This window comes from Pseudophryne corroboree, chromosome 3, assembly GCF_028390025.1.
Source record: "Pseudophryne corroboree isolate aPseCor3 chromosome 3, aPseCor3.hap2, whole genome shotgun sequence".
NCBI classification, from domain to species: Eukaryota; Metazoa; Chordata; class Amphibia; order Anura; family Myobatrachidae; genus Pseudophryne; species Pseudophryne corroboree.
In genome coordinates this window covers 116,344,639-116,364,638 of record NC_086446.1, presented here as the reverse complement: position 1 = coordinate 116,364,638, position 20,000 = coordinate 116,344,639, and the positions used below count along the sequence as shown (strand labels likewise).

General features: G+C 42.0%; 83 non-coding genes and 6 pseudogenes across 83 annotated transcripts in view; all 89 read left to right on the top strand.

The window, feature by feature from the left end:
- The first annotated feature begins 86 nt into the window (after window positions 1-86).
- On the top strand, window positions 87-205 carry LOC135058839 (5S ribosomal RNA). Its single transcript, XR_010245263.1, has one exon. It is a non-coding gene; the product is annotated as a 5S ribosomal RNA (ribosomal RNA).
- A 107-nt stretch (window positions 206-312) lies between these two features.
- On the top strand, window positions 313-431 carry LOC135068851 (5S ribosomal RNA). The gene has a single exon (XR_010255042.1). It is a non-coding gene; the product is annotated as a 5S ribosomal RNA (ribosomal RNA).
- Window positions 432-538: 107 nt separating this feature from the next.
- LOC135062897 (5S ribosomal RNA) lies at window positions 539-657 on the top strand. Its single transcript, XR_010249240.1, has one exon. It is a non-coding gene; the product is annotated as a 5S ribosomal RNA (ribosomal RNA).
- A 107-nt stretch (window positions 658-764) lies between these two features.
- LOC135064089 (5S ribosomal RNA) lies at window positions 765-883 on the top strand. The gene has a single exon (XR_010250405.1). It is a non-coding gene; the product is annotated as a 5S ribosomal RNA (ribosomal RNA).
- Window positions 884-990: 107 nt separating this feature from the next.
- On the top strand, window positions 991-1,109 carry LOC134898962 (5S ribosomal RNA). The gene has a single exon (XR_010172650.1). It is a non-coding gene; the product is annotated as a 5S ribosomal RNA (ribosomal RNA).
- A 107-nt stretch (window positions 1,110-1,216) lies between these two features.
- Window positions 1,217-1,335, top strand: LOC134898951 (5S ribosomal RNA). Its single transcript, XR_010172639.1, has one exon. It is a non-coding gene; the product is annotated as a 5S ribosomal RNA (ribosomal RNA).
- A 107-nt stretch (window positions 1,336-1,442) lies between these two features.
- On the top strand, window positions 1,443-1,561 carry LOC135058633 (5S ribosomal RNA). Its single transcript, XR_010245059.1, has one exon. It is a non-coding gene; the product is annotated as a 5S ribosomal RNA (ribosomal RNA).
- A 107-nt stretch (window positions 1,562-1,668) lies between these two features.
- On the top strand, window positions 1,669-1,787 carry LOC134884396 (5S ribosomal RNA). The gene has a single exon (XR_010168545.1). It is a non-coding gene; the product is annotated as a 5S ribosomal RNA (ribosomal RNA).
- A 107-nt stretch (window positions 1,788-1,894) lies between these two features.
- On the top strand, window positions 1,895-2,013 carry LOC135066175 (5S ribosomal RNA). The gene has a single exon (XR_010252430.1). It is a non-coding gene; the product is annotated as a 5S ribosomal RNA (ribosomal RNA).
- A 107-nt stretch (window positions 2,014-2,120) lies between these two features.
- Window positions 2,121-2,239, top strand: LOC135064883 (5S ribosomal RNA). Its single transcript, XR_010251180.1, has one exon. It is a non-coding gene; the product is annotated as a 5S ribosomal RNA (ribosomal RNA).
- Window positions 2,240-2,346: 107 nt separating this feature from the next.
- On the top strand, window positions 2,347-2,465 carry LOC135068581 (5S ribosomal RNA). Its single transcript, XR_010254776.1, has one exon. It is a non-coding gene; the product is annotated as a 5S ribosomal RNA (ribosomal RNA).
- Window positions 2,466-2,572: 107 nt separating this feature from the next.
- LOC134889007 (5S ribosomal RNA) lies at window positions 2,573-2,691 on the top strand (annotated as a pseudogene).
- A 107-nt stretch (window positions 2,692-2,798) lies between these two features.
- Window positions 2,799-2,917, top strand: LOC135068850 (5S ribosomal RNA). The gene has a single exon (XR_010255041.1). It is a non-coding gene; the product is annotated as a 5S ribosomal RNA (ribosomal RNA).
- A 107-nt stretch (window positions 2,918-3,024) lies between these two features.
- Window positions 3,025-3,143, top strand: LOC135062307 (5S ribosomal RNA). The gene has a single exon (XR_010248660.1). It is a non-coding gene; the product is annotated as a 5S ribosomal RNA (ribosomal RNA).
- Window positions 3,144-3,250: 107 nt separating this feature from the next.
- LOC135058838 (5S ribosomal RNA) lies at window positions 3,251-3,369 on the top strand. The gene has a single exon (XR_010245262.1). It is a non-coding gene; the product is annotated as a 5S ribosomal RNA (ribosomal RNA).
- A 107-nt stretch (window positions 3,370-3,476) lies between these two features.
- LOC135068849 (5S ribosomal RNA) lies at window positions 3,477-3,595 on the top strand. The gene has a single exon (XR_010255040.1). It is a non-coding gene; the product is annotated as a 5S ribosomal RNA (ribosomal RNA).
- Window positions 3,596-3,702: 107 nt separating this feature from the next.
- LOC135068847 (5S ribosomal RNA) lies at window positions 3,703-3,821 on the top strand. Its single transcript, XR_010255038.1, has one exon. It is a non-coding gene; the product is annotated as a 5S ribosomal RNA (ribosomal RNA).
- A 107-nt stretch (window positions 3,822-3,928) lies between these two features.
- LOC134898940 (5S ribosomal RNA) lies at window positions 3,929-4,047 on the top strand. The gene has a single exon (XR_010172628.1). It is a non-coding gene; the product is annotated as a 5S ribosomal RNA (ribosomal RNA).
- Window positions 4,048-4,154: 107 nt separating this feature from the next.
- Window positions 4,155-4,273, top strand: LOC135065052 (5S ribosomal RNA). The gene has a single exon (XR_010251344.1). It is a non-coding gene; the product is annotated as a 5S ribosomal RNA (ribosomal RNA).
- A 107-nt stretch (window positions 4,274-4,380) lies between these two features.
- On the top strand, window positions 4,381-4,499 carry LOC135064882 (5S ribosomal RNA). Its single transcript, XR_010251179.1, has one exon. It is a non-coding gene; the product is annotated as a 5S ribosomal RNA (ribosomal RNA).
- Window positions 4,500-4,606: 107 nt separating this feature from the next.
- On the top strand, window positions 4,607-4,725 carry LOC135060068 (5S ribosomal RNA). The gene has a single exon (XR_010246458.1). It is a non-coding gene; the product is annotated as a 5S ribosomal RNA (ribosomal RNA).
- Window positions 4,726-4,832: 107 nt separating this feature from the next.
- On the top strand, window positions 4,833-4,951 carry LOC135058837 (5S ribosomal RNA). The gene has a single exon (XR_010245261.1). It is a non-coding gene; the product is annotated as a 5S ribosomal RNA (ribosomal RNA).
- A 107-nt stretch (window positions 4,952-5,058) lies between these two features.
- Window positions 5,059-5,177, top strand: LOC135067841 (5S ribosomal RNA). Its single transcript, XR_010254050.1, has one exon. It is a non-coding gene; the product is annotated as a 5S ribosomal RNA (ribosomal RNA).
- Window positions 5,178-5,284: 107 nt separating this feature from the next.
- LOC134898928 (5S ribosomal RNA) lies at window positions 5,285-5,403 on the top strand. Its single transcript, XR_010172617.1, has one exon. It is a non-coding gene; the product is annotated as a 5S ribosomal RNA (ribosomal RNA).
- A 107-nt stretch (window positions 5,404-5,510) lies between these two features.
- On the top strand, window positions 5,511-5,629 carry LOC135063774 (5S ribosomal RNA). Its single transcript, XR_010250097.1, has one exon. It is a non-coding gene; the product is annotated as a 5S ribosomal RNA (ribosomal RNA).
- A 107-nt stretch (window positions 5,630-5,736) lies between these two features.
- On the top strand, window positions 5,737-5,855 carry LOC135067722 (5S ribosomal RNA). Its single transcript, XR_010253933.1, has one exon. It is a non-coding gene; the product is annotated as a 5S ribosomal RNA (ribosomal RNA).
- A 107-nt stretch (window positions 5,856-5,962) lies between these two features.
- LOC134886899 (5S ribosomal RNA) lies at window positions 5,963-6,081 on the top strand (annotated as a pseudogene).
- Window positions 6,082-6,188: 107 nt separating this feature from the next.
- Window positions 6,189-6,307, top strand: LOC134898916 (5S ribosomal RNA). Its single transcript, XR_010172605.1, has one exon. It is a non-coding gene; the product is annotated as a 5S ribosomal RNA (ribosomal RNA).
- Window positions 6,308-6,414: 107 nt separating this feature from the next.
- Window positions 6,415-6,533, top strand: LOC134898904 (5S ribosomal RNA). The gene has a single exon (XR_010172593.1). It is a non-coding gene; the product is annotated as a 5S ribosomal RNA (ribosomal RNA).
- A 107-nt stretch (window positions 6,534-6,640) lies between these two features.
- Window positions 6,641-6,759, top strand: LOC134898892 (5S ribosomal RNA). Its single transcript, XR_010172580.1, has one exon. It is a non-coding gene; the product is annotated as a 5S ribosomal RNA (ribosomal RNA).
- A 107-nt stretch (window positions 6,760-6,866) lies between these two features.
- LOC135068846 (5S ribosomal RNA) lies at window positions 6,867-6,985 on the top strand. Its single transcript, XR_010255037.1, has one exon. It is a non-coding gene; the product is annotated as a 5S ribosomal RNA (ribosomal RNA).
- Window positions 6,986-7,092: 107 nt separating this feature from the next.
- LOC135062306 (5S ribosomal RNA) lies at window positions 7,093-7,211 on the top strand. The gene has a single exon (XR_010248659.1). It is a non-coding gene; the product is annotated as a 5S ribosomal RNA (ribosomal RNA).
- Window positions 7,212-7,318: 107 nt separating this feature from the next.
- LOC135058836 (5S ribosomal RNA) lies at window positions 7,319-7,437 on the top strand. The gene has a single exon (XR_010245260.1). It is a non-coding gene; the product is annotated as a 5S ribosomal RNA (ribosomal RNA).
- Window positions 7,438-7,544: 107 nt separating this feature from the next.
- On the top strand, window positions 7,545-7,663 carry LOC135068845 (5S ribosomal RNA). The gene has a single exon (XR_010255036.1). It is a non-coding gene; the product is annotated as a 5S ribosomal RNA (ribosomal RNA).
- A 107-nt stretch (window positions 7,664-7,770) lies between these two features.
- On the top strand, window positions 7,771-7,889 carry LOC134885146 (5S ribosomal RNA). Its single transcript, XR_010169269.1, has one exon. It is a non-coding gene; the product is annotated as a 5S ribosomal RNA (ribosomal RNA).
- A 107-nt stretch (window positions 7,890-7,996) lies between these two features.
- Window positions 7,997-8,115, top strand: LOC134898880 (5S ribosomal RNA). The gene has a single exon (XR_010172568.1). It is a non-coding gene; the product is annotated as a 5S ribosomal RNA (ribosomal RNA).
- A 107-nt stretch (window positions 8,116-8,222) lies between these two features.
- Window positions 8,223-8,341, top strand: LOC135065051 (5S ribosomal RNA). The gene has a single exon (XR_010251343.1). It is a non-coding gene; the product is annotated as a 5S ribosomal RNA (ribosomal RNA).
- Window positions 8,342-8,448: 107 nt separating this feature from the next.
- Window positions 8,449-8,567, top strand: LOC135064881 (5S ribosomal RNA). The gene has a single exon (XR_010251178.1). It is a non-coding gene; the product is annotated as a 5S ribosomal RNA (ribosomal RNA).
- Window positions 8,568-8,674: 107 nt separating this feature from the next.
- On the top strand, window positions 8,675-8,793 carry LOC135060067 (5S ribosomal RNA). The gene has a single exon (XR_010246457.1). It is a non-coding gene; the product is annotated as a 5S ribosomal RNA (ribosomal RNA).
- A 107-nt stretch (window positions 8,794-8,900) lies between these two features.
- LOC135058835 (5S ribosomal RNA) lies at window positions 8,901-9,019 on the top strand. Its single transcript, XR_010245259.1, has one exon. It is a non-coding gene; the product is annotated as a 5S ribosomal RNA (ribosomal RNA).
- A 107-nt stretch (window positions 9,020-9,126) lies between these two features.
- Window positions 9,127-9,245, top strand: LOC135067840 (5S ribosomal RNA). Its single transcript, XR_010254049.1, has one exon. It is a non-coding gene; the product is annotated as a 5S ribosomal RNA (ribosomal RNA).
- A 107-nt stretch (window positions 9,246-9,352) lies between these two features.
- LOC134898869 (5S ribosomal RNA) lies at window positions 9,353-9,471 on the top strand. Its single transcript, XR_010172557.1, has one exon. It is a non-coding gene; the product is annotated as a 5S ribosomal RNA (ribosomal RNA).
- A 107-nt stretch (window positions 9,472-9,578) lies between these two features.
- Window positions 9,579-9,697, top strand: LOC134884448 (5S ribosomal RNA). The gene has a single exon (XR_010168595.1). It is a non-coding gene; the product is annotated as a 5S ribosomal RNA (ribosomal RNA).
- Window positions 9,698-9,804: 107 nt separating this feature from the next.
- Window positions 9,805-9,922, top strand: LOC135067558 (5S ribosomal RNA). Its single transcript, XR_010253770.1, has one exon. It is a non-coding gene; the product is annotated as a 5S ribosomal RNA (ribosomal RNA).
- Window positions 9,923-10,029: 107 nt separating this feature from the next.
- On the top strand, window positions 10,030-10,148 carry LOC135060066 (5S ribosomal RNA). The gene has a single exon (XR_010246456.1). It is a non-coding gene; the product is annotated as a 5S ribosomal RNA (ribosomal RNA).
- A 107-nt stretch (window positions 10,149-10,255) lies between these two features.
- Window positions 10,256-10,374, top strand: LOC134898857 (5S ribosomal RNA). Its single transcript, XR_010172546.1, has one exon. It is a non-coding gene; the product is annotated as a 5S ribosomal RNA (ribosomal RNA).
- Window positions 10,375-10,481: 107 nt separating this feature from the next.
- Window positions 10,482-10,600, top strand: LOC135068844 (5S ribosomal RNA). The gene has a single exon (XR_010255035.1). It is a non-coding gene; the product is annotated as a 5S ribosomal RNA (ribosomal RNA).
- Window positions 10,601-10,707: 107 nt separating this feature from the next.
- Window positions 10,708-10,826, top strand: LOC134901961 (5S ribosomal RNA). The gene has a single exon (XR_010175436.1). It is a non-coding gene; the product is annotated as a 5S ribosomal RNA (ribosomal RNA).
- Window positions 10,827-10,933: 107 nt separating this feature from the next.
- Window positions 10,934-11,052, top strand: LOC135060595 (5S ribosomal RNA). Its single transcript, XR_010246988.1, has one exon. It is a non-coding gene; the product is annotated as a 5S ribosomal RNA (ribosomal RNA).
- Window positions 11,053-11,159: 107 nt separating this feature from the next.
- On the top strand, window positions 11,160-11,278 carry LOC134898844 (5S ribosomal RNA). Its single transcript, XR_010172534.1, has one exon. It is a non-coding gene; the product is annotated as a 5S ribosomal RNA (ribosomal RNA).
- Window positions 11,279-11,385: 107 nt separating this feature from the next.
- Window positions 11,386-11,504, top strand: LOC134898833 (5S ribosomal RNA). The gene has a single exon (XR_010172523.1). It is a non-coding gene; the product is annotated as a 5S ribosomal RNA (ribosomal RNA).
- Window positions 11,505-11,611: 107 nt separating this feature from the next.
- On the top strand, window positions 11,612-11,730 carry LOC135068843 (5S ribosomal RNA). Its single transcript, XR_010255034.1, has one exon. It is a non-coding gene; the product is annotated as a 5S ribosomal RNA (ribosomal RNA).
- A 107-nt stretch (window positions 11,731-11,837) lies between these two features.
- On the top strand, window positions 11,838-11,956 carry LOC134898821 (5S ribosomal RNA). Its single transcript, XR_010172511.1, has one exon. It is a non-coding gene; the product is annotated as a 5S ribosomal RNA (ribosomal RNA).
- Window positions 11,957-12,063: 107 nt separating this feature from the next.
- Window positions 12,064-12,182, top strand: LOC135064880 (5S ribosomal RNA). The gene has a single exon (XR_010251177.1). It is a non-coding gene; the product is annotated as a 5S ribosomal RNA (ribosomal RNA).
- A 107-nt stretch (window positions 12,183-12,289) lies between these two features.
- LOC135060064 (5S ribosomal RNA) lies at window positions 12,290-12,408 on the top strand. The gene has a single exon (XR_010246454.1). It is a non-coding gene; the product is annotated as a 5S ribosomal RNA (ribosomal RNA).
- Window positions 12,409-12,515: 107 nt separating this feature from the next.
- LOC135058833 (5S ribosomal RNA) lies at window positions 12,516-12,634 on the top strand. Its single transcript, XR_010245257.1, has one exon. It is a non-coding gene; the product is annotated as a 5S ribosomal RNA (ribosomal RNA).
- Window positions 12,635-12,741: 107 nt separating this feature from the next.
- Window positions 12,742-12,860, top strand: LOC134898808 (5S ribosomal RNA). Its single transcript, XR_010172499.1, has one exon. It is a non-coding gene; the product is annotated as a 5S ribosomal RNA (ribosomal RNA).
- A 107-nt stretch (window positions 12,861-12,967) lies between these two features.
- LOC134900681 (5S ribosomal RNA) lies at window positions 12,968-13,086 on the top strand. Its single transcript, XR_010174190.1, has one exon. It is a non-coding gene; the product is annotated as a 5S ribosomal RNA (ribosomal RNA).
- A 107-nt stretch (window positions 13,087-13,193) lies between these two features.
- Window positions 13,194-13,312, top strand: LOC134887570 (5S ribosomal RNA; annotated as a pseudogene).
- A 107-nt stretch (window positions 13,313-13,419) lies between these two features.
- Window positions 13,420-13,538, top strand: LOC134902199 (5S ribosomal RNA). Its single transcript, XR_010175670.1, has one exon. It is a non-coding gene; the product is annotated as a 5S ribosomal RNA (ribosomal RNA).
- A 107-nt stretch (window positions 13,539-13,645) lies between these two features.
- On the top strand, window positions 13,646-13,764 carry LOC134887272 (5S ribosomal RNA; annotated as a pseudogene).
- A 107-nt stretch (window positions 13,765-13,871) lies between these two features.
- LOC135061560 (5S ribosomal RNA) lies at window positions 13,872-13,990 on the top strand. Its single transcript, XR_010247938.1, has one exon. It is a non-coding gene; the product is annotated as a 5S ribosomal RNA (ribosomal RNA).
- A 107-nt stretch (window positions 13,991-14,097) lies between these two features.
- LOC134884817 (5S ribosomal RNA) lies at window positions 14,098-14,216 on the top strand. Its single transcript, XR_010168949.1, has one exon. It is a non-coding gene; the product is annotated as a 5S ribosomal RNA (ribosomal RNA).
- A 107-nt stretch (window positions 14,217-14,323) lies between these two features.
- On the top strand, window positions 14,324-14,442 carry LOC135060594 (5S ribosomal RNA). The gene has a single exon (XR_010246987.1). It is a non-coding gene; the product is annotated as a 5S ribosomal RNA (ribosomal RNA).
- Window positions 14,443-14,549: 107 nt separating this feature from the next.
- On the top strand, window positions 14,550-14,668 carry LOC134891169 (5S ribosomal RNA; annotated as a pseudogene).
- Window positions 14,669-14,775: 107 nt separating this feature from the next.
- Window positions 14,776-14,894, top strand: LOC135060593 (5S ribosomal RNA). The gene has a single exon (XR_010246986.1). It is a non-coding gene; the product is annotated as a 5S ribosomal RNA (ribosomal RNA).
- A 107-nt stretch (window positions 14,895-15,001) lies between these two features.
- LOC135058832 (5S ribosomal RNA) lies at window positions 15,002-15,120 on the top strand. The gene has a single exon (XR_010245256.1). It is a non-coding gene; the product is annotated as a 5S ribosomal RNA (ribosomal RNA).
- Window positions 15,121-15,227: 107 nt separating this feature from the next.
- Window positions 15,228-15,346, top strand: LOC135068842 (5S ribosomal RNA). The gene has a single exon (XR_010255033.1). It is a non-coding gene; the product is annotated as a 5S ribosomal RNA (ribosomal RNA).
- A 107-nt stretch (window positions 15,347-15,453) lies between these two features.
- On the top strand, window positions 15,454-15,572 carry LOC135068841 (5S ribosomal RNA). The gene has a single exon (XR_010255032.1). It is a non-coding gene; the product is annotated as a 5S ribosomal RNA (ribosomal RNA).
- Window positions 15,573-15,679: 107 nt separating this feature from the next.
- On the top strand, window positions 15,680-15,798 carry LOC134898797 (5S ribosomal RNA). The gene has a single exon (XR_010172488.1). It is a non-coding gene; the product is annotated as a 5S ribosomal RNA (ribosomal RNA).
- A 107-nt stretch (window positions 15,799-15,905) lies between these two features.
- On the top strand, window positions 15,906-16,024 carry LOC135065049 (5S ribosomal RNA). Its single transcript, XR_010251341.1, has one exon. It is a non-coding gene; the product is annotated as a 5S ribosomal RNA (ribosomal RNA).
- Window positions 16,025-16,131: 107 nt separating this feature from the next.
- LOC135064879 (5S ribosomal RNA) lies at window positions 16,132-16,250 on the top strand. Its single transcript, XR_010251176.1, has one exon. It is a non-coding gene; the product is annotated as a 5S ribosomal RNA (ribosomal RNA).
- A 107-nt stretch (window positions 16,251-16,357) lies between these two features.
- Window positions 16,358-16,476, top strand: LOC135060063 (5S ribosomal RNA). Its single transcript, XR_010246453.1, has one exon. It is a non-coding gene; the product is annotated as a 5S ribosomal RNA (ribosomal RNA).
- A 107-nt stretch (window positions 16,477-16,583) lies between these two features.
- Window positions 16,584-16,702, top strand: LOC135058831 (5S ribosomal RNA). Its single transcript, XR_010245255.1, has one exon. It is a non-coding gene; the product is annotated as a 5S ribosomal RNA (ribosomal RNA).
- A 107-nt stretch (window positions 16,703-16,809) lies between these two features.
- Window positions 16,810-16,928, top strand: LOC135063869 (5S ribosomal RNA). The gene has a single exon (XR_010250190.1). It is a non-coding gene; the product is annotated as a 5S ribosomal RNA (ribosomal RNA).
- Window positions 16,929-17,035: 107 nt separating this feature from the next.
- Window positions 17,036-17,154, top strand: LOC134898786 (5S ribosomal RNA). The gene has a single exon (XR_010172476.1). It is a non-coding gene; the product is annotated as a 5S ribosomal RNA (ribosomal RNA).
- A 107-nt stretch (window positions 17,155-17,261) lies between these two features.
- On the top strand, window positions 17,262-17,380 carry LOC135067452 (5S ribosomal RNA). Its single transcript, XR_010253665.1, has one exon. It is a non-coding gene; the product is annotated as a 5S ribosomal RNA (ribosomal RNA).
- Window positions 17,381-17,487: 107 nt separating this feature from the next.
- Window positions 17,488-17,605, top strand: LOC135068923 (5S ribosomal RNA). Its single transcript, XR_010255114.1, has one exon. It is a non-coding gene; the product is annotated as a 5S ribosomal RNA (ribosomal RNA).
- Window positions 17,606-17,712: 107 nt separating this feature from the next.
- LOC135060062 (5S ribosomal RNA) lies at window positions 17,713-17,831 on the top strand. The gene has a single exon (XR_010246452.1). It is a non-coding gene; the product is annotated as a 5S ribosomal RNA (ribosomal RNA).
- A 107-nt stretch (window positions 17,832-17,938) lies between these two features.
- LOC134898775 (5S ribosomal RNA) lies at window positions 17,939-18,057 on the top strand. Its single transcript, XR_010172465.1, has one exon. It is a non-coding gene; the product is annotated as a 5S ribosomal RNA (ribosomal RNA).
- A 107-nt stretch (window positions 18,058-18,164) lies between these two features.
- On the top strand, window positions 18,165-18,283 carry LOC135068840 (5S ribosomal RNA). The gene has a single exon (XR_010255031.1). It is a non-coding gene; the product is annotated as a 5S ribosomal RNA (ribosomal RNA).
- A 107-nt stretch (window positions 18,284-18,390) lies between these two features.
- On the top strand, window positions 18,391-18,509 carry LOC135064172 (5S ribosomal RNA). Its single transcript, XR_010250484.1, has one exon. It is a non-coding gene; the product is annotated as a 5S ribosomal RNA (ribosomal RNA).
- Window positions 18,510-18,616: 107 nt separating this feature from the next.
- Window positions 18,617-18,735, top strand: LOC134898763 (5S ribosomal RNA). Its single transcript, XR_010172453.1, has one exon. It is a non-coding gene; the product is annotated as a 5S ribosomal RNA (ribosomal RNA).
- Window positions 18,736-18,842: 107 nt separating this feature from the next.
- LOC134898752 (5S ribosomal RNA) lies at window positions 18,843-18,961 on the top strand. The gene has a single exon (XR_010172442.1). It is a non-coding gene; the product is annotated as a 5S ribosomal RNA (ribosomal RNA).
- A 107-nt stretch (window positions 18,962-19,068) lies between these two features.
- On the top strand, window positions 19,069-19,187 carry LOC134901218 (5S ribosomal RNA). The gene has a single exon (XR_010174709.1). It is a non-coding gene; the product is annotated as a 5S ribosomal RNA (ribosomal RNA).
- Window positions 19,188-19,294: 107 nt separating this feature from the next.
- LOC135065048 (5S ribosomal RNA) lies at window positions 19,295-19,413 on the top strand. Its single transcript, XR_010251340.1, has one exon. It is a non-coding gene; the product is annotated as a 5S ribosomal RNA (ribosomal RNA).
- A 107-nt stretch (window positions 19,414-19,520) lies between these two features.
- Window positions 19,521-19,639, top strand: LOC135064878 (5S ribosomal RNA). The gene has a single exon (XR_010251175.1). It is a non-coding gene; the product is annotated as a 5S ribosomal RNA (ribosomal RNA).
- Window positions 19,640-19,746: 107 nt separating this feature from the next.
- On the top strand, window positions 19,747-19,865 carry LOC134893071 (5S ribosomal RNA; annotated as a pseudogene).
- A 107-nt stretch (window positions 19,866-19,972) lies between these two features.
- The window catches only part of LOC135058830 (5S ribosomal RNA), a 119-nt gene continuing 91 nt past the window's right edge, over window positions 19,973-20,000 (top strand). Inside the window, exon 1 of the ribosomal RNA XR_010245254.1 lies at window positions 19,973-20,000. This exon is cut by the window's right edge and continues 91 nt beyond it. This is a non-coding gene — a ribosomal RNA (5S ribosomal RNA).

Here is a 20,000-nt window from a genome sequence, read left to right as displayed (position 1 = left end):
TCTGTTGATGCATTCCATTTTCAAACGTTTTCATTTATGAACCAGTAGTTAGAAGTAGAAAAGTTCTAACAGAAACCACAGAGCTCATCTACAGCCACACCACACTGGATACGCCCAATCGCATCTGATCTTGGAAGCTAAGCAGTGTTGGGCCTGGTTAGTACTTGGATGGGAGACCACCTGGGAATACAAGGTGCTGTAGATATTTTTATACTACCAACACCGTTCTGTTGATGCATTCCATTTTCAAACGTATTCATTTATGAACCAGTAGTTAGAAGTAGAAAAGTTCAAACAGAAACCACAAAGCTCATCTACAGCCACACCACACTGGATACGCCCAATCTCATCTGATCTTGGAAGCTAAGCAGTGTTCGGCCTGGTTAGTACTTGGATGGGAGACCACCTGGGAATACAAGGTGCTGTAGATATTTATATACTGCCAACACCGTTCTGTTGATGCATTCCATTTTCAAACGTATTCATTTATGAACCAGTAGTTAGAAGTAGAAAAGTTCTAACAGAAACCACAAAGCTCATCTACAGCCACACCACACTGGATACGCCCAATCTCATCTGATCTTGGAAGCTAAGCAGTGTTGGGCTTGGTCAGTACTTGGATGGGAGACCACCTGGGAATACAAGGTGCTGTAGATATTTTTATACTGCCAACACCGTTCTGTTGATGCATTCCATTTTCAAACGTATTCATTTATGAACCAGTAGTTAGAAGTAGAAAAGTTCAAACAGAAACCACAAAGCTCATCTACAGCCACACCACACTGGATACGCCCAATCTCATCTGATCTTGGAAGCTAAGCAGTGTTGGGCTTGGTTAGTACTTGGATGGGAGACCACCTGGGAATACAAGGTGCTGTAGCTATTTTTATACTGCCAACACCGTTCTGTTGATGCATTCCATTTTAAAATGTATTCATTTATGAACCAGTAGTTAGAAGTAGAAAAGTTCTAACAGAAACCACTAAGCTCATCTACAGCCACACCACACTGGATACGCCCAATCTCATCTGATCTTGGAAGCTAAGCAGTGTTGGGCCTGGTTAGTACTTGGATGGGAGACCACCTGGGAATACAAGGTGCTGTAGATATTTTTATACTGCCAACACCGTTCTGTTGATGCATTCCATTTTCAAACGTATTCATTTATGAACCAGTAGTTAGAAGTAGAAAAGTTCTAACAGAAACCACCAAGCTCATCTACAGCCACACCACACTGGATACGCCCAATCTCATCTGATCTTGGAAGCTAAGCAGTGTTGGGCCTGGTTAGTACTTGGATGGGAGACCACCTGGGAATACAAGGTGCTGTAGATATTTTTATACTGCCAACACCGTTCTGTTGATGCATTCCATTTTCAAACGTATTCATTTATGAACCAGTAGTTAGAAGTAGAAAAGTCCTAACAGAAACCACAAAGCTCATCTACAGCCACACCACACTGGATATGCCCAATCTCATCTGATCTTGGAAACTAAGCAGTGTTGGGCCTGGTTAGTACTTGGATGGGAGACCACCTGGGAATACATGGTGCTGTAGATATTTTTATACTGCCAACACCGTTCTGTTGATGCATTCCATTTTCAAACGTTTTCATTTATGAACCAGTAGTTAGAAGTAGAAAAGTTCTAACAGAAACCACAAAGCTCATCTACAGCCACACCACACTGGATATGCCCAATCTCATCTGATCTTGGAAGCTAAGCAGTGTTGGGCCTGGTTAGTACTTGGATGGGAGATCACCTAGGAATACAAGGTGCTGTAGATATTTTTATACTGCCAACACCGTTCTGTTGATGCATTCAATTTTCAAATGTATTCATTTATGAACCAGTAGTTAGAAGTAGAAAAGTTCAAACAGAAACGACAAAGCTCATCTACAGCCACACCACACTGGATACGCCCAATCTCATCTGATCTTGGAAGCTAAGCAGTGTTGGGCCTGGTTAGTACTTGGATGGGAGACCACCTAGGAATACAAGGTGCTGTAGCTATTTTTATACTGCCAACACCGTTCTGTTGATGCATTCCATTTTAAAATGTATTCATTTATGAACCAGTAGTTAGAAGTAGAAAAGTTCTAACAGAAACCACTAAGCTCATCTACAGCCACACCACACTGGATACGCCCAATCTCATCTGATCTTGGAAACTAAGCAGTGTTGGGCCTGGTTAGTACTTGGATGGGAGACCACCTGGGAATACAAGGTGCTGTAGATATTTTTATACTGCCAACACCGTTCTGTTGATGCATTCCATTTTAAAACGTATTCATTTATGAACCAGTAGTTAGAAGTAGAAAAGTTCTAACAGAAACCAGAAAGTTCATCTACAGCAACACCACACTGGATACGCCCAATCTCATCTGATCTTGGAAGCTAAGCAGTGTTGGGCCTGGTTAGTACTTGGATGGGAGACCACCTGGGAATACAAGGTGCTATAGATATTTTTATACTGCCAACACCGTTCTGTTGATGCATTCCATTTTCAAACATATTCATTTATGAACCAGTAGTTAGAAGTAGAAAAGTTCTAACAGAAACCACAAAGCTCATCTACAGCCACACCACACTGGATACGCCCAATCTCATCTGATCTTGGAAGCTAAGCAGAGTTGTGCCTGGTTAGTACTTGGATGGGAAACCACCTGGGAATACAAGGTGCTGTAGATATTTTTATACTGCCAACACCGTTCTGTTGATGCATTCCATTTTCAAACGTATTCATTTATGAACCAGTAGTTAGAAGTAGAAAAGTTCAAACAGAAACCACAAAGCTCATCTACAGCCACACCACACTGGATACGCCCAATCTCATCTGATCTTGGAAGCTAAGCAGTGTTCGGCCTGGTTAGTACTTGGATGGGAGACCACCTGGGAATACAAGGTGCTGTAGATATTTTTATACTGCCAACACCGTTCTGTTGATGCATTCCATTTTCAAACGTATTCATTTATGAACCAGTAGTTAGAAGTAGAAAAGTTCTAACAGAAACCACAAAGCTCATCTACAGCCACACCACACTGGATACGTCCAATCTCATCTGATCTTGGAAGCTAAGCAGTGTTGGGCCTGGTTAGTACTTGGATGGGAGACCACCTGGGAATACAAGGTGCTGTAGATATTTTTATACTGCCAACACCGTTCTGTTGATGCATTCCATTTTCAAACGTTTTCATTTATGAACCAGTAGTTAGAAGTAGAAAAGTTCTAACAGAAACCTCAGAGCTCATCTACAGCCACACCACACTGGATACGCCCAATCGCATCTGATCTTGGAAGCTAAGCAGTGTTGGGCCTGGTTAGTACTTGGATGGGAGACCACCTGGGAATACAAGGTGCTGTAGATATTTTTATACTACCAACACCGTTCTGTTGATGCATTCCATTTTCAAACGTATTCATTTATGAACCAGTAGTTAGAAGTAGAAAAGTTCAAACAGAAACCACAAAGCTCATCTACAGCCACACCACACTGGATACGCCCAATCTCATCTGATCTTGGAAGCTAAGCAGTGTTCGGCCTGGTTAGTACTTGGATGGGAGACCACCTGGGAATACAAGGTGCTGTAGATATTTTTATACTGCCAACACCGTTCTGTTGATGCATTCCATTTTCAAACGTATTCATTTATGAACCAGTAGTTAGAAGTAGAAAAGTTCAAACAGAAACCACAAAGCTCATCTACAGCCACACCACACTGGATACGCCCAATCTCATCTGATCTTGGAAGCTAAGCAGTGTTCGGCCTGGTTAGTACTTGGATGGGAGACCACCTGGGAATACAAGGTGCTGTAGATATTTTTATACTGCCAACACCGTTCTGTTGATGCATTCCATTTTAAAACTTTTTCATTTATGAACCAGTAGTTAGAAGTAGAAAAGTTCTAACAGAAACCCCTAAGCTCATCTACAGCCACACCACACTGGATACGCCCAATCTCATCTGATCTTGGAAGCTAAGCAGTGTTGGGCCTGGTTAGTACTTGGATGGGAGACCACCTGGGAATACAAGGTGCTGTAGATATTTTTATACTGCCAACACCGTTCTGTTGATGCATTCCATTTTCAATCGTATTCATTTATGAACCAGTAGTTAGAAGTAGAAAAGTTCTAACAGAAACCACAAAGCTCATCTACAGCCACACCACACTGGATACGCCCAATCTCATCTGATCTTGGAAGCTAAGCAGTGTTGGGCCTGGTTAGTACTTGGATGGGAGACCACCTGGGAATACAAAGTGCTGTAGATATTTTTATACTGCCAACACCGTTCTGTTGATGCATTCCATTTTCAAACGTATTCATTTATGAACCAGTAGTTAGAAGTAGAAAAGTTCTAACAGAAACCACAAAGCTCATCTACAGCCACACCACACTGGATACGCCCAATCTCATCTGATCTTGGAAACTAAGCAGTGTTGGGCCTGGTTAGTACTTGGATGGGAGACCACCTGGGAATACAAGGTGCTGTAGATATTTTTATACTGCCAACACCGTTCTGTTGATGCATTCCATTTTAAAACGTATTCATTTATGAACCAGTAGTTAGAAGTAGAAAAGTTCTAACAGAAACCAGAAAGTTAATCTACAGCAACACCACACTGGATACGCCCAATCTCATCTGATCTTGGAAGCTAAGCAGTGTTGGGCCTGGTTAGTACTTGGATGGGAGACCACCTGGGAATACAAGGTGCTGTAGATATTTTTATACTGCCAACACCGTTCTGTTGATGCATTCCATTTTCAAACGTTTTCATTTATGAACCAGTAGTTAGAAGTAGAAAAGTTCTAACAGAAACCACAGAGCTCATCTACAGCCACACCACACTGGATACGCCCAATCGCATCTGATCTTGGAAGCTAAGCAGTGTTGGGCCTGGTTAGTACTTGGATGGGAGACCACCTGGGAATACAAGGTGCTGTAGATATTTTTATACTACCAACACCGTTCTGTTGATGCGTTCCATTTTCAAACGTATTCGTTTATGAACCAGTAGTTAGAAGTAGAAAAGTTCTAACAGAAACCATAAAGCTCATCTACAGCCACACCACACTGGATACGCCCAATCTCATCTGATCTTGGAAGCTAAGCAGTATTGGGCTTGGTTAGTACTTGGATGGGAGACCACCTGGGAATACAAGGTGCTGTAGATATTTTTATACTGCCAACACCGTTCTGTTGATGCATTCCATTTTCAAACGTATTCATTTATGAACCAGTAGTTAGAAGTAGAAAAGTTCTAACAGAAACCACAAAGCTTATCTACAGCCACACCACACTGGATACGCCCAATCTCATCTGATCTTGGAAGCTAAGCAGTGTTGGGCCTGGTTAGTACTTGGATGGGAGACCACCTGGGAATACAAGGTGCTGTAGATATTTTTATACTGCCAACACCGTTCTGTTGATGCATTCCATTTTCAAACGTATTCATTTATGAACCAGTAGTTAGAAGTAGAAAAGTTCTAACAGAAACCACAAAGCTCATCTACAGCCACACCACACTTGATACGCCCAATCTCATCTGATCTTGGAAGCTAAGCAGTGTTGGGCCTGGTTAGTACTTGGATGGGAAACCACCTGGGAATACAAGGTGCTGTAGATATTTTTATACTGCCAACACCGTTCTGTTGATGCATTCCATTTTCAAACGTATTCATTTATGAACCAGTAGTTAGAAGTAGAAAAGTTCTAACAGAAACCATAAAGCTCATCTACAGCCACACCACACTGGATACGCCCAATCTCATCTGATCATGGAAGCTAAGCAGTGTTGGGCCTGGTTAGTACTTGGATGGGAGACCACCTGGGAATACAAGGTGCTGTAGATAATTTTATACTGCCAACACCGTTCTGTTGATGCATTCCATTTTCAAATGTATTCATTTATGAACCAGTAGTTAGAAGTAGAAAAGTTCTAACATAAACCACAAAGCTCATCTACAGCCACACCACACTGGATACGCCCAATTTCATCTGATCTTGGAAGCTAAGCAGTGATGGGCCTGGTTAGTACTTGGATGGGAGACCACCTGGGAATACAAAGTGCTGTAGATATTTTTATACTACCAACACCGTTCTGTTGATGCATTCCATTTTCAAACGTATTCATTTATGAACCAGTAGTTAGAAGTAGAATAGTTCAAACAGAAACCACAAAGCTCATCTACAGCCACACCACACTGGATACGCCCAATCTCATCTGATCTTGGAAGCTAAGCAGTGTTGGGCCTGGTTAGTACTTGGATGGGAGACCACCTGGGAATACAAGGTGCTGTAGATATTTTTATACTGCCAACACCATTCTGTTGATGCATTCCATTTTCAAACGTATTCATTTATGAACCAGTAGTTAGAAGTAGAAAAGTTCTAACAGAAACCACAAAGCTCATCTACAGCCACACCACACTGGATACGCCCAATCTCATCTGATCTTGGAAGCTAAGCAGTGTTGGGCCTGGTTAGTACTTGGATGGGAGACCACCTGGGAATACAAGGTGCTGTAGATATTTTTATACTGCCAACACCGTTCTGTTGATGCATTCCATTTTCAAACGTATTCATTTATGAACCAGTAGTTAGAAGTAGAAGAGTTCAAACAGAAACCACAAAGCTCATCTACAGCCACACCACACTGGATACGCCCAATCTCATCTGATCTTGGAAGCTAAGCAGTGTTGGGCCTGGTTAGTACTTGGATGGGAGACCACCTGGGAATACAAGGTGCTGTAGATATTTTTATACTACCAACACCGTTCTGTTGATGCATTCCATTTTCAAACGTATTCATTTATGAACCAGTAGTTAGAAGTAGAAAAGTTCAAACAGAAACCACAAAGCTCATCTACAGCCACACCACACTGGATACGCCCAATCTCATCTGATCTTGGAAGCTAAGCAGTGTTCGGCCTGGTTAGTACTTGGATGGGAGACCACCTGGGAATACAAGGTGCTGTAGATATTTTTATACTGCCAACACCGTTCTGTTGATGCATTCCATTTTCAAACGTATTCATTTATGAACCAGTAGTTAGAAGTAGAAAAGTTCTAACAGAAACCACAAAGCTCATCTACAGCCACACCACACTGGATACGTCCAATCTCATCTGATCTTGGAAGCTAAGCAGTGTTGGGCCTGGTTAGTACTTGGATGGGAGACCACCTGGGAATACAAGGTGCTGTAGATATTTTTATACTGCCAACACCGTTCTGTTGATGCATTCCATTTTCAAACGTTTTCATTTATGAACCAGTAGTTAGAAGTAGAAAAGTTCTAACAGAAACCTCAGAGCTCATCTACAGCCACACCACACTGGATACGCCCAATCGCATCTGATCTTGGAAGCTAAGCAGTGTTGGGCCTGGTTAGTACTTGGATGGGAGACCACCTGGGAATACAAGGTGCTGTAGATATTTTTATACTACCAACACCGTTCTGTTGATGCATTCCATTTTCAAACGTATTCATTTATGAACCAGTAGTTAGAAGTAGAAAAGTTCAAACAGAAACCACAAAGCTCATCTACAGCCACACCACACTGGATACGCCCAATCTCATCTGATCTTGGAAGCTAAGCAGTGTTCGGCCTGGTTAGTACTTGGATGGGAGACCACCTGGGAATACAAGGTGCTGTAGATATTTTTATACTGCCAACACCGTTCTGTTGATGCATTCCATTTTCAAACGTATTCATTTATGAACCAGTAGTTAGAAGTAGAAAAGTTCAAACAGAAACCACAAAGCTCATCTACAGCTACACCACACTGGATACGCCCAATCTCATCTGATCTTGGAAGCTAAGCAGTGTTCGGCCTGGTTAGTACTTGGATGGGAGACCACCTGGGAATACAAGGTGCTGTAGATATTTTTATACTGCCAACACCGTTCTGTTGATGCATTCCATTTTAAAACTTTTTCATTTATGAACCAGTAGTTAGAAGTAGAAAAGTTCTAACAGAAACCCCTAAGCTCATCTACAGCCACACCACACTGGATACGCCCAATCTCATCTGATCTTGGAAGCTAAGCAGTGTTGGGCCTGGTTAGTACTTGGATGGGAGACCACCTGGGAATACAAGGTGCTGTAGATATTTTTATACTGCCAACACCGTTCTGTTGATGCATTCCATTTTCAATCGTATTCATTTATGAACCAGTAGTTAGAAGTAGAAAAGTTCTAACAGAAACCACAAAGCTCATCTACAGCCACACCACACTGGATACGCCCAATCTCATCTGATCTTGGAAGCTAAGCAGTGTTGGGCCTGGTTAGTACTTGGATGGGAGACCACCTGGGAATACAAAGTGCTGTAGATATTTTTATACTGCCAACACCGTTCTGTTGATGCATTCCATTTTCAAACGTATTCATTTATGAACCAGTAGTTAGAAGTAGAAAAGTTCTAACAGAAACCACAAAGCTCATCTACAGCCACACCACACTGGATACGCCCAATCTCATCTGATCTTGGAAACTAAGCAGTGTTGGGCCTGGTTAGTACTTGGATGGGAGACCACCTGGGAATACAAGGTGCTGTAGATATTTTTATACTGCCAACACCGTTCTGTTGATGCATTCCATTTTAAAACGTATTCATTTATGAACCAGTAGTTAGAAGTAGAAAAGTTCTAACAGAAACCAGAAAGTTAATCTACAGCAACACCACACTGGATACGCCCAATCTCATCTGATCTTGGAAGCTAAGCAGTGTTGGGCCTGGTTAGTACTTGGATGGGAGACCACCTGGGAATACAAGGTGCTGTAGATATTTTTATACTGCCAACACCGTTCTGTTGATGCATTCCATTTTCAAACGTTTTCATTTATGAACCAGTAGTTAGAAGTAGAAAAGTTCTAACAGAAACCACAGAGCTCATCTACAGCCACACCACACTGGATACGCCCAATCGCATCTGATCTTGGAAGCTAAGCAGTGTTGGGCCTGGTTAGTACTTGGATGGGAGACCACCTGGGAATACAAGGTGCTGTAGATATTTTTATACTACCAACACCGTTCTGTTGATGCGTTCCATTTTCAAACGTATTCGTTTATGAACCAGTAGTTAGAAGTAGAAAAGTTCTAACAGAAACCATAAAGCTCATCTACAGCCACACCACACTGGATACGCCCAATCTCATCTGATCTTGGAAGCTAAGCAGTATTGGGCTTGGTTAGTACTTGGATGGGAGACCACCTGGGAATACAAGGTGCTGTAGATATTTTTATACTGCCAACACCGTTCTGTTGATGCATTCCATTTTCAAACGTATTCATTTATGAACCAGTAGTTAGAAGTAGAAAAGTTCTAACAGAAACCACAAAGCTTATCTACAGCCACACCACACTGGATACGCCCAATCTCATCTGATCTTGGAAGCTAAGCAGTGTTGGGCCTGGTTAGTACTTGGATGGGAGACCACCTGGGAATACAAGGTGCTGTAGATATTTTTATACTGCCAACACCGTTCTGTTGATGCATTCCATTTTCAAACGTATTCATTTATGAACCAGTAGTTAGAAGTAGAAAAGTTCTAACAGAAACCACAAAGCTCATCTACAGCCACACCACACTTGATACGCCCAATCTCATCTGATCTTGGAAGCTAAGCAGTGTTGGGCCTGGTTAGTACTTGGATGGGAGACCACCTGGTAATACAAGGTGCTGTAGATATTTTTATACTGCCAACACCGTTCTGTTGATGCATTCAATTTTCAAATGTATTCATTTATGAACCAGTAGTTAGAAGTAGAAAAATTCAAACAGAAACCACAAAGCTCATCTACAGCCACACCACATTGGATACGCCCAATCTCATCTGATCTTGGAAGCTAAGCAGTGTTGTGCCTGGTTAGTACTTGGATGGGAGACCACCTGGGAATACAGGTGCTGTAGATATTTTTATACTGCCAACACCGTTCTGTTGATGCATTCCATTTTCAAACGTATTCATTTATGAACCAGTAGTTAGAAGTAGAAAAGTTCTAACAGAAACCAGAAAGTTCATCTACAGCAACACCACACTGGATACGCCCAATCTCATCTGATCTTGGAAGCTAAGCAGTGTTGGGCCTGGTTAGTACTTGGATGGGAGACCACCTGGGAATACAAGGTGCTGTAGATATTTTTATACTGCCAACACCGTTCTGTTGATGCATTCCATTTTCAAACATATTCATTTATGAACCAGTAGTTAGAAGTAGAAAAGTTCAAACAGAAACCACAAAGCTCATCTACAGCCACACCACACTGGATACGCCCAATCTCATCTGATCTTGGAAGCTAAGCAGTGTTGGGCCTGGTTAGTACTTGGATGGGAGACCACCTGGGAATACAAGGTGCTGTAGATATTTTTATACTACCAACACCGTTCTGTTGATGCATTCCATTTTCAAACGTATTCATTTATGAACCAGTAGTTAGAAGTAGAAAAGTTCAAACAGAAACCACAAAGCTCATCTACAGCCACACCACACTGGATACGCCCAATCTCATCTGATCTTGGAAGCTAAGCAGTGTTCGGCCTGGTTAGTACTTGGATGGGAGACCACCTGGGAATACAAGGTGCTGTAGATATTTTTATACTGCCAACACCGTTCTGTTGATGCATTCCATTTTCAAACGTATTCATTTATGAACCAGTAGTTAGAAGTAGAAAAGTTCTAACAGAAACCACAAAGCTCATCTACAGCCACACCACGCTGGATACGCCCAATCTCATCTGATCTTGGAAGCTAAGCAGTGTTGGGCCTGGTTAGTACTTGGATGGGAGACCACCTGGGAATACAAGGTGCTGTAGATATTTTTATACTGCCAACACCGTTCTGTTGATGCATTCCATTTTCAAACGTATTCATTTATGAACCAGTAGTTAGAAGTAGAAAAGTTCAAACAGAAACCACAAAGCTCATCTACAGCCACACCACACTGGATACGCCCAATCTCATCTGATCTTGGAAGCTAAGCAGTGTTGGGCCTGGTTAGTACTTGGATGGGAGACCACCTGGGAATACAAGGTGCTGTAGCTATTTTTATACTGCCAACACCGTTCTGTTGATGCATTCCATTTTAAAACTTTTTCATTTATGAACCAGTAGTTAGAAGTAGAAAAGTTCTAACAGAAACCACTAAGCTCATCTACAGCCACACCACACTGGATACGCCCAATCTCATCTGATCTTGGAAGCTAAGCAGTGTTGGGCCTGGTTAGTACTTGGATGGGAGACCACCTGGGAATACAAGGTGCTGTAGATATTTTTATACTGCCAACACCGTTCTGTTGATGCATTCCATTTTCAATCGTATTCATTTATGAACCAGTAGTTAGAAGTAGAAAAGTTCTAACAGAAACCACAAAGCTCATCTACAGCCACACCACACTGGATACGCCCAATCTCATCTGATCTTGGAAGCTAAGCAGTGTTGGGCCTGGTTAGTACTTGGATGGGAGACCACCTGGGAATACAAGGTGCTGTAGATATTTTTATACTGCCAACACCGTTCTGTTGATGCATTCCATTTTCAAACGTTTTCATTTATGAACCAGTAGTTAGAAGTAGAAAAGTTCTAACAGAAACCACAGAGCTCATCTACAGCCACACCACACTGGATACGCCCAATCTCATCTGATCTTGGAAGCTAAGCAGTGTTCGGCCTGGTTAGTACTTGGATGGGAGACCACCTGGGAATACAAGGTGCTGTAGATATTTTTATACTGCCAACACCGTTCTGTTGATGCATTCCATTTTCAATCGTATTCATTTATGAACCAGTAGTTAGAAGTAGAAAAGTTCTAACAGAAACCACAAAGCTCATCTACAGCCACACCACACTGGATACGCCCAATCTCATCTGATCTTGGAAGCTAAGCAGTGTTGGGCCTGGTTAGTACTTGGATGGGAGACCACCTGGGAATACAAGGTGCTGTAGATATTTTTATACTGCCAACACCGTTCTGTTGATGCATTCCATTTTCAAACGTATTCATTTATGAACCAGTAGTTAGAAGTAGAAAAGTTCTAACAGAAACCACAAAGCTCATCTACAGCCACACCACACTGGATACGCCCAATCTCATCTGATCTTGGAAACTAAGCAGTGTTGGGCCTGGTTAGTACTTGGATGGGAGACCACCTGGGAATACAAGGTGCTGTAGATATTTTTATACTGCCAACACCGTTCTGTTGATGCATTCCATTTTAAAACGTATTCATTTATGAACCAGTAGTTAGAAGTAGAAAAGTTCTAACAGAAACCAGAAAGTTCATCTACAGCAACACCACACTGGATACGCCCAATCTCATCTGATCTTGGAAGCTAAGCAGTGTTGGGCCTGGTTAGTACTTGGATGGGAGACCACCTGGGAATACAAGGTGCTGTAGATATTTTTATACTGCCAACACCGTTCTGTTGATGCATTCCATTTTCAAACGTTTTCATTTATGAACCAGTAGTTAGAAGTAGAAAAGTTCTAACAGAAACCACAGAGCTCATCTACAGCCACACCACACTGGATACGCCCAATCGCATCTGATCTTGGAAGCTAAGCAGTGTTGGGCCTGGTTAGTACTTGGATGGGAGACCACCTGGGAATACAAGGTGCTGTAGATATTTTTATACTACCAACACCGTTCTGTTGATGCATTCCATTTTCAAACGTATTCATTTATGAACCAGTAGTTAGAAGTAGAAAAGTTCAAACAGAAACCACAAAGCTCATCTACAGCCACACCACACTGGATACGCCCAATCTCATCTGATCTTGGAAGCTAAGCAGTGTTGGGCCTGGTTAGTACTTGGATGGGAGACCACCTGGGAATACAAGGTGCTGTAGATATTTTTATACTGCCAACACCGTTCTGTTGATGCATTCCATTTTCAAACGTATTCATTTATGAACCAGTAGTTAGAAGTAGAAAAGTTCTAACAGAAACCACAAAGCTCATCTACAGCCACACCGCACTGGATACGCCCAATCTCATCAGATCTTGGAAGCTAAGCAGTGTTGGGCCTGGTTAGTACTTGGATGGGAGACCACCTGGGAATACAAGGTGCTGTAGATATTTTTATACTGCCAACACCGTTCTGTTGATGCATTCCATTTTCAAACGTATTCATTTATGAACCAGTAGTTAGAAGTAGAAAAGTTCTAACAGAAACCACAAAGCTCATCTACAGCCACACCGCACTGGATACGCCCAATCTCATCTGATCTTGGAAGCTAAGCAATGTTGGGCCTGGTTAGTACTTGGATGGGAGACCACCTGGTAATACAAGGTGCTGTAGATATTTTTATACTGCCAACACCGTTCTGTTGATGCATTCCATTTTCAAACGTATTCATTTATGAACCTGTAGTTAGAAGTAGAAAAGTTCTAACAGAAACCACAAAGCTCATCTACAGCCACACCACACTGGATACGCCCAATCTCATCTGATCTTGGAAGCTAAGCAGTGTTGGGCTTGGTTAGTACTTGGATGGGAGACCACCTGGGAATACAAGGTGCTGTAGATATTTTTATACTGCCAACACCGTTCTGTTGATGCATTCCATTTTCAAACGTATTCATTTATGAACCAGTAGTTAGAAGTAGAAAAGTTCTAACAGAAACCACAAAGCTCATCTACAGCCACACCACACTGGATACGACCAATCTCATCTGATCTTGGAAGCTAAGCAGTGTTGGGCCTGGTTAGTACTTGGATGAGAGACCACCTGGGAATACAAGGTGCTGTAGATATTTTTATACTGCCAACACCGTTCTGTTGATGCATTCCATTTTCAAACGTATTAATTTATGAACCAGTAGTTAGAAGTAGAAAAGTTCTAACAAAAACCACAAAGCTCATCTACAGCCACACCACACTGGATACGCCCAATCTCATCTGATCTTGGAAGCTAAGCAGTGTTGGGCCTGGTTAGTACTTGGATGGGAGATCACCTGGGAATACAAGGTGCTGTAGATATTTTTATTCTACCAACACCGTTCTGTTGATGCATTCCATTTTCAAACGTATTCATTTATGAACCAGTAGTTAGAAGTAGAAAAGTTCTAACAGAAACCAGAAAGTTCATCTACAGCAACACCACACTGGATACGCCCAATCTCATCTGATCTTGGAAGCTAAGCAGTGTTGGGCCTGGTTAGTACTTGGATGGGAGATCACCTAGGAATACAAGGTGCTGTAGATATTTTTATACTGCCAACACCGTTCTGTTGATGCATTCAATTTTCAAATGTATTCATTTATGAACCAGTAGTTAGAAGTAGAAAAGTTCAAACAGAAACGACAAAGCTCATCTACAGCCACACCACACTGGATACGCCCAATCTCATCTGATCTTGGAAGCTAAGCAGTGTTGGGCCTGGTTAGTACTTGGATGGGAGACCACCTGGGAATACAAGGTGCTGTAGCTATTTTTATACTGCCAACACCGTTCTGTTGATGCATTCCATTTTCAAACGTATTCATTTATGAACCAGTAGTTAGAAGTAGAAAAGTTCAAACAGAAACCACAAAGCTCATCCACAGCCACCCCACACTGGATACGCCCAATCTCATCTGATCTTGGAAGCTAAGCAGTGTTGGGCCTGGTTAGTACTTGGATGGGAGATCACCTAGGAATACAAGGTGCTGTAGATATTTTTATACTGCCAACACCGTTCTGTTGATGCATTCAATTTTCAAATGTATTCATTTATGAACCAGTAGTTAGAAGTAGAAAAGTTCAAACAGAAACGACAAAGCTCATCTACAGCCACACCACACTGGATACGCCCAATCTCATCTGATCTTGGAAGCTAAGCAGTGTTGGGCCTGGTTAGTACTTGGATGGGAGACCACCTGGGAATACAAGGTGCTGTAGCTATTTTTATACTGCCAACACCGTTCTGTTGATGCATTCCATTTTCAAACGTTTTCATTTATGAACCAGTAGTTAGAAGTAGAAAAGTTCTAACAGAAACCTCAGAGCTCATCTACAGCCACACCACACTGGATACGCCCAATCGCATCTGATCTTGGAAGCTAAGCAGTGTTGGGCCTGGTTAGTACTTGGATGGGAGACCACCTGGGAATACAAGGTGCTGTAGATATTTTTATACTACCAACACCGTTCTGTTGATGCATTCCATTTTCAAACGTATTCATTTATGAACCAGTAGTTAGAAGTAGAAAAGTTCAAACAGAAACCACAAAGCTCATCTACAGCCACACCACACTGGATACGCCCAATCTCATCTGATCTTGGAAGCTAAGCAGTGTTCGGCCTGGTTAGTACTTGGATGGGAGACCACCTGGGAATACAAGGTGCTGTAGATATTTTTATACTGCCAACACCGTTCTGTTGATGCATTCCATTTTCAAACGTATTCATTTATGAACCAGTAGTTAGAAGTAGAAAAGTTCAAACAGAAACCACAAAGCTCATCTACAGCCACACCACACTGGATACGCCCAATCTCATCTGATCTTGGAAGCTAAGCAGTGTTCGGCCTGGTTAGTACTTGGATGGGAGACCACCTGGGAATACAAGGTGCTGTAGATATTTTTATACTGCCAACACCGTTCTGTTGATGCATTCCATTTTAAAACTTTTTCATTTATGAACCAGTAGTTAGAAGTAGAAAAGTTCTAACAGAAACCACTAAGCTCATCTACAGCCACACCACACTGGATACGCCCAATCTCATCTGATCTTGGAAGCTAAGCAGTGTTGGGCCTGGTTAGTACTTGGATGGGAGACCACCTGGGAATACAAGGTGCTGTAGATATTTTTATACTGCCAACACCGTTCTGTTGATGCATTCCATTTTCAATCGTATTCATTTATGAACCAGTAGTTAGAAGTAGAAAAGTTCTAACAGAAACCACAAAGCTCATCTACAGCCACACCACACTGGATACGCCCAATCTCATCTGATCTTGGAAGCTAAGCAGTGTTGGGCCTGGTTAGTACTTGGATGGGAGACCACCTGGGAATACAAAGTGCTGTAGATATTTTTATACTGCCAACACCGTTCTGTTGATGCATTCCATTTTCAAACGTATTCATTTATGAACCAGTAGTTAGAAGTAGAAAAGTTCTAACAGAAACCACAAAGCTCATCTACAGCCACACCACACTGGATACGCCCAATCTCATCTGATCTTGGAAACTAAGCAGTGTTGGGCCTGGTTAGTACTTGGATGGGAGACCACCTGGGAATACAAGGTGCTGTAGATATTTTTATACTGCCAACACCGTTCTGTTGATGCATTCCATTTTAAAACGTATTCATTTATGAACCAGTAGTTAGAAGTAGAAAAGTTCTAACAGAAACCAGAAAGTTCATCTACAGCAACACCACACTGGATACGCCCAATCTCATCTGATCTTGGAAGCTAAGCAGTGTTGGGCCTGGTTAGTACTTGGATGGGAGACCACCTGGGAATACAAGGTGCTGTAGATATTTTTATACTGCCAACACCGTTCTGTTGATGCATTCCATTTTCAAACGTTTTCATTTATGAACCAGTAGTTAGAAGTAGAAAAGTTCTAACAGAAACCACAGAGCTCATCTACAGCCACACCACACTGGATACGCCCAATCGCATCTGATCTTGGAAGCTAAGCAGTGTTGGGCCTGGTTAGTACTTGGATGGGAGACCACCTGGGAATACAAGGTGCTGTAGATATTTTTATACTACCAACACCGTTCTGTTGATGCGTTCCATTTTCAAACGTATTCGTTTATGAACCAGTAGTTAGAAGTAGAAAAGTTCTAACAGAAACCATAAAGCTCATCTACAGCCACACCACACTGGATACGCCCAATCTCATCTGATCTTGGAAGCTAAGCAGTATTGGGCCTGGTTAGTACTTGGATGGGAGACCACCTGGGAATACAAGGTGCTGTAGATATTTTTATACTGCCAACACCGTTCTGTTGATGCATTCCATTTTCAAACGTATTCATTTATGAACCAGTAGTTAGAAGTAGAAAAGTTCTAACAGAAACCTCAAAGCTTATCTACAGCCACACCACACTGGATACGCCCAATCTCATCTGATCTTGGAAGCTAAGCAGTGTTGGGCCTGGTTAGTACTTGGATGGGAGACCACCTGGGAATACAAGGTGCTGTAGATATTTTTATACTGCCAACACCGTTCTGTTGATGCATTCCATTTTCAAACGTATTCATTTATGAACCAGTAGTTAGAAGTAGAAAAGTTCTAACAGAAACCACAAAGCTCATCTACAGCCACACCACACTGGATACGCCCAATCTCATCTGATCTTGGAAGCTAAGCAGTGTTGGGCCTGGTTAGTACTTGGATGGGAGACCACCTGGTAATACAAGGTGCTGTAGATATTTTTATACTGCCAACACCGTTCTGTTGATGCATTCAATTTTCAAATGTATTCATTTATGAACCAGTAGTTAGAAGTAGAAAAATTCAAACAGAAACCACAAAGCTCATCTACAGCCACACCACACTGGATACGCCCAATCTCATCTGAACTTGGAAGCTAAGCAATGTTGTGCCTGGTTAGTACTTGGATGGGAGACCACCTGGGAATACAGGTGCTGTAGATATTTTTATACTGCCAACACCGTTCTGTTGATGCATTCCATTTTCAAACGTATTCATTTATGAACCAGTAGTTAGAAGTAGAAAAGTTCTAACAGAAACCAGAAAGTTCATCTACAGCAACACCACACTGGATACGCCCAATCTCATCTGATCTTGGAAGCTAAGCAGTGTTGGGCCTGGTTAGTACTTGGATGGGAGACCACCTGGGAATACAAGGTGCTGTAGATATTTTTATACTGCCAACACCGTTCTGTTGATGCATTCCATTTTCAAACGTATTCATTTATGAACCAGTAGTTAGAAGTAGAAAAGTTCAAACAGAAACCACAAAGCTCATCTACAGCCACACCACACTGGATACGCCCAATCTCATCTGATCTTGGAAGCTAAGCAGTGTTGGGCCTGGTTAGTACTTGGATGGGAGACCACCTGGGAATACAAGGTGCTGTAGATATTTTTATACTACCAACACCGTTCTGTTGATGCATTCCATTTTCAAACGTATTCATTTATGAACCAGTAGTTAGAAGTAGAAAAGTTCAAACAGAAACCACAAAGCTCATCTACAGCCACACCACACTGGATACGCCCAATCTCATCTGATCTTGGAAGCTAAGCAGTGTTCGGCCTGGTTAGTACTTGGATGGGAGACCACCTGGGAATACAAGGTGCTGTAGATATTTTTATACTGCCAACACCGTTCTGTTGATGCATTCCATTTTCAAACGTATTCATTTATGAACCAGTAGTTAGAAGTAGAAAAGTTCTAACAGAAACCACAAAGCTCATCTACAGCCACACCACACTGGATACGCCCAATCTCATCTGATCTTGGAAGCTAAGCAGTGTTGGGCCTGGTTACTACTTGGATGGGAGACCACCTGGGAATACAAGGTGCTGTAGATATTTTTATACTGCCAACACCGTTCTGTTGATGCATTCCATTTTCAATCGTATTCATTTATGAACCAGTAGTTAGAAGTAGAAAAGTTCTAACAGAAACCACAAAGCTCATCTACAGCCACACCACACTGGATACGCCCAATCTCATCTGATCTTGGAAGCTAAGCAGTGTTGGGCCTGGTTAGTACTTGGATGGGAGACCACCTGGGAATACAAGGTGCTGTAGATATTTTTATACTGCCAACACCGTTCTGTTGATGCATTCCATTTTCAATCGTATTCATTTATGAACCAGTAGTTAGAAGTAGAAAAGTTCAAACAGAAACCACAGAGCTCATCTACAGCCACACCACACTGGATACGCCCAATCTCATCTGATCTTGGAAGCTAAGCAGTGTTGGGCCTGGTTAGTACTTGGATGGGAGACCACCTGGGAATACAAGGTGCTGTAGATATTTTTATACTGCCAACACCGTTCTGTTGATGCATTCCATTTTCAAACGTATTCATTTATGAACCAGTAGTTAGAAGTAGAAAAGTTCTAACAGAAACCACAAAGCTCATCTACAGCCACACCACACTGGATACGCCCAATCTCATCTGATCTTGGAAGCTAAGCAGTGTTGGGCCTGGTTAGTACTTGGATGGGAGACCACTTGGGAATACAAGGTGCTGTAGATATTTTTATACTGCCAACACCGTTCTGTTGATGCATTCCATTTTCAATCGTATTCATTTATGAACCAGTAGTTAGAAGTAGAAAAGTTCTAACAGAAACCACAAAGCTCATCTACAGCCACACCACACTGGATACGCCCAATCTCATCTGATCTTGGAAGCTAAGCAGTGTTGGGCCTGGTTAGTACTTGGATGGGAGACCACCTGGGAATACAAAGTGCTGTAGATATTTTTATACTGCCAACACCGTTCTGTTGATGCATTCCATTTTCAAACGTATTCATTTATGAACCAGTAGTTAGAAGTAGAAAAGTTCTAACAGAAACCACAAAGCTCATCTACAGCCACACCACACTGGATACGCCCAATCTCATCTGATCTTGGAAACTAAGCAGTGTTGGGCCTGGTTAGTACTTGGATGGGAGACCACCTGGGAATACAAGGTGCTGTAGATATTTTTATACTGCCAACACCGTTCTGTTGATGCATTCCATTTTAAAACGTATTCATTTATGAACCAGTAGTTAGAAGTAGAAAAGTTCTAACAGAAACCAGAAAGTTCATCTACAGCAACACCACACTGGATACGCCCAATCTCATCTGATCTTGGAAGCTAAGTAGTGTTGGGCCTGGTTAGTACATGGATGGGAGACGACCTGGGAATACAAGGTGCTGTAGATATTTTTATACTGCCAACACCGTTCTGTTGATGCATTCCATTTTCAAACGTTTTCATTTATGAACCAGTAGTTAGAAGTAGAAAAGTTCTAACAGAAACCACAGAGCTCATCTACAGCCACACCACACTGGATACGC